Source organism: Cimex lectularius, unplaced genomic scaffold (assembly GCF_000648675.2).
Source record: "Cimex lectularius strain Harlan isolate CLEC.00 unplaced genomic scaffold, Clec_2.1 scaffold266, whole genome shotgun sequence".
In the NCBI taxonomy this organism is placed as follows: domain Eukaryota; kingdom Metazoa; phylum Arthropoda; class Insecta; order Hemiptera; family Cimicidae; genus Cimex; species Cimex lectularius.
Window position 1 is genome coordinate 476,123 of NW_019392824.1, and position 4,500 is coordinate 480,622.

A 4,500-nucleotide genomic window follows, 5' to 3' on the forward strand; every position below is an offset into this window, starting at 1 on the left:
TTTATTCAACGTGAGTTTAAATGGTAATACAATCACAATGCGTAATAAGATTAGTGAATACAATTGAATTATTGTCCGCAGTAGAAGAATAGGAAGGGAATAACATCGTGTTTTACATATGTTAATACGTAATGAAGTTCTGTAGTTGATTTAATTGGGTTGTCACCTTTATTAACGAATGGACCGGTTCTGCCACTGACTTGTCGTTGCGTTAAAAAGAGCACGTTTTACTGGGTTACGGCGTTCTAGAAACAATAACGAAGGAAATTTTTAATTGTTAATAATCCGACTTAACAACCTGAAATACTCCCATGGCTAATGTGGAAACACAAGGTCAATAAAAAAACAATTAAAAAAATAAAATAAAATAAACCTGAAATACAAACGATATTTTTTTTTATCTGAGGTAACTTATCTGAACAACAATTGAATAATTCATGTTAAAAAATATGACTTATAATATGATGACGATGGCATATACCAAAAATTCTTTACTTACTCAAGTAATGATATTTGTTGTCATTATTATTTTTTTAATTACAAGGGCAGGTAGGTCATTTCAACCTCGAGATCATGCGAAATATAACAACACACATTCAATACGCATTCACACGAATAAATATATTCACGCCTATGTACTGAATGCTCATTCCATTTAGCAGATGAAATATTCAATATTCCTCCATCGATCTGCACCCAATAACAAATCAATCTAATTGGGATCAACGGGATACTTTTATAAATATTCCGCCTTCGACTCAAGTTACGCACACAGATCGAGGGGCGATGGAGATTATATTTCACCATCAGCCCCTCCCCATTCACACTAATAAATACACACACACAAAACACATATTTTGAAGACTATATACAATAAAAAAATTCCCAATTTCTCTAAAAAGCGGAACAAGGGACCCTGAAACTGGCTACTGTGTCCGAGATCCCATTTTATATATGACGGCATGCCCACCTGCACTCTATAAGGAACCAAGGCTTGACACGCCTCAAGTATGTGGAAACATCAAACAATCTTTTTCTGCATAAGGGGCACGTGCGCGGGGGTTGGCCCACGAGCAAGTGCACGTGTGTCAAACGCGTATGATCTATTTTTAATCTGGAAAGGACTATTCCTTGTTTTCAGTACAGGCCCACGTGGGGCCATCTGCAAGTCGTGCTCTTAACACGCAATAGCCTCTCGGGCGATCCCGCCCACTGACGCTGCCATCTTATCATTGTTTTTTCGGCTCGCTTAGAGTCAGAGGGCCTGATTGCTATGGTCCGGTCGAGAGGGTGAGACGTTCCGGCTTTCGCCGCCGCGTCGTTACCCTCCAGGCCGATGTGTCCAGGAACCAGCACAACCATAGTTTTTCCGAGGCCCTTCAGTTCGTCATACCTTTCTAACAAGTGTACGACGAAAGGGTCCACAGAGAACCTATCATGTAAAGCCCAAACGGCGCTCAGAGAGTCGGTAAATACGAGGAAAGCTGAGCCTTCCTCGGTCCATACCACCTATAGAGCGTGTCAAATCGTATGCAATTCCGCCGGATATACGCTGCAGGCAACGACCAAAAGGTGTACAGGCATTGAAGGATCGTTCCAGCCAGAAAATACCACGGCTTATCCGAGAGTGAGAGCCATCTCCTCAGTTCCAGAAGTACGACCCCCATCTCGCAGCACAGGCTGTCATTATTATTATGTTATTTACTACTTCATCAAGTATCATTTAAACTGACAAAAATTTTAGTATTTAATTATATAATTTATTTAAGACTTTCAGTTGTACAAACATAGTCTGAATGTAAGTACTTTCTTCGACTGTAATGCACTTATCATAAACTTTTCATCGAAATAATAAGTATTTTTAATTATTTATTTATTTTTAATAATTTTTGCTTATTGGAGTTGAAAAGTAAATTAATTAATTTTATTGAATAATAGGTTGGTCGCGTTTGTTGAATATCTCTCTCCAGTCCTTTTGGGATTTATTCGATTGGATATTGAGTTAAATTTGGTCCCTTTGATCGAAAAGGGGAGACGACCAAAGTCGTCGAGATAAAAAAAATTAACTTCATTTTGTCCTGCCGAAAGAAACAATTTAAAGATGAGAGCCATGTACATCCATTTCCACCTTGTGTTTCTTTGACCCTCAACTTCCTATTTTTCCAGAAATTGGCTGTTTGAAAAGACCTACAGAAACAGTTGTATCTTTTTTCGCCAACAAAAAACATGAAATACCCTTATTTCTATTTCACGGTTTGATTCACTTTTTTCGGGTTGCCGAACAGTTGCTATAGCATCACTAATTAATTTAGTATATTTAAAGTAAATTCTCATCGTGGCATTTTGCTTATTATTAAACTTTTACGAATCTTCCGTTACCTAAGGGGTTCACCTTGCGGCTTGCTCGGTCTGTGAGTGGATAATCAGTAGTTTGAAAATTGCTGATAATATCTATGTTGGCTCATTCACGCGTTTGACCTAGGACAAACACCATCAATAGCCGGGCCCAGTGATGATCAGTAATGAGGAAACACCTGCTCACTCGAATGGGTTAACTAACGTCAAATCATTAATAAATATTATGTTACAAACACAAGATAAACCATATTAAATTTATTCAAAGGCAAGTTCTAGTTTTTAGATTATTAAATTTATTTCTCATATATATTTTTAACGTATGATAAAATCCCATAGTAAAACGATATACATATTAAAAACGATAAGGGAGGATTAATTAAAAAAAAAGAAAAAACAAATAAACAAATAAAACGAACGGCTGGACTGTTATTTAAAATTTTATAAAGTTTAATGTTACAGTATATTTTAAAATGTATTTTTAAAACACAATCCTCGTCAAAAATATCGCAACAACAATAAATCTTTTTTTTTTTTTTTCACTTTAAACTACGGTTTATTTATATTTATCGAAATGTTATGTGTACCATGAGAGATACTGGCGATTAATCATATCGAATCCAGCCTATGGTACAAATTTTTCATTTCGAAGAATGGTATACAATACCTGATGGAAAAAAATTAACGCATCGTTCAATTTATTTAGTTTCAAATTAAATCCATTATCTTTCCTCATTACTTACAGGTAATTACGAGCTATTGTAGTCAAAATAAGCAGTAAATAATGCGTTGTTTACTTCCTTTATGTATTTTGCACAAAAGTAGCATTATGCCCTTCCATTCTGCTACGCCTAAAGATCGCTTTCAGTTAATCTTTTTCTTTCGTTGATTTCATTTGATATTATTCTTATTATTAAATATTTTTCAATCGCTCCAGTCAATCACTACAATAGGAAGTGTACTACGGCGCTTCAGAGAAACAAGGCTTCACACTAGAATTCCAGGGGTCGACCTAGGTTTCAGGGCGAGAGAGACGATAGACACATCCGTCATCAGGCAGTACGAAACCGTAACATTACGATAAATGAGATAAGATCTCTGATAATAAAAATTGGAAAAGTTTCTATTTCCTCCAGGATTGTAAGAAGAAAGCTCAATGAAAGTAATCTTAGGGCCCGGCGCCCGGCTCTTCTTCTTAACCCAGATCAGAAAATCGCAAGGCTTTAATTCGTGCTGGAACATGTGAATAGGGCATTGTAAGATTAGGGACGAGTTCTCATTACATACGAGGTGAGTGTTGGCCACAAATCTTAAGATGGGCGAAATTTCATACGCAGACGCTTAGTAGAAAGGTACACCCCATACTTTATGGTTCCTCTGGTGGCATTCCCTGATGGGTCATTGATGTTCTTGGGTGGCATTTCCTTGGACGCCCGAATTGTTTGTTTTACGAGGAAGATCTCTAACTTCACAAAGGTACTTACGAGGCGTAATCGAAGATCATCTAGTGCCATTTGCCCCCCTCACATCGATGAGAGATTCTTGCTAATGCAGGATAACGCCAGACCTCATAGAGCACTTATTGTGGACTGAATGAGATTGGAATTGAGTGCTTTGTGTGGCCATCTCAAAGTCCAGATTTAAACCCAATCGAACTCATTTGGGACTAACATAAGCGGCGAATACGATGGCGAATCCCAGGTCGTAACACCATAGAATAGTTGGAAACGGCTGTTCTTAATGAATGGGAAATAATTCCTCAGAATTTTTACAGATCTTTTCCAAAGAGTGTAAAGACGTTTAACGGATGTGATTCGTGACAGAGGTGGAAATACTTACTATTAAATAGGACAAAAAGCTTTTTGCACATTTTAATTTGTTTTTGAATTTTCCGTTTTTTTAACCCAACAGTTTTTTCAGAATCAATTAATAAACATTTTCTTTTTAAATGTCCCATTTTTAAAACGAAATCTATTTTTGGTATGCAAAATATGAATAAAAATAAATACATTAAATTTATGAGAGGTTGCGTTAATTTGTGTCCATCAGTGTAAATTGAATATACATAACAATAATAATAAAAATTTCAGGTTGTCAACGCCCCGGAAAAACACGGCGGGCAGGCGCGGCCCCGCCCAAGTCACG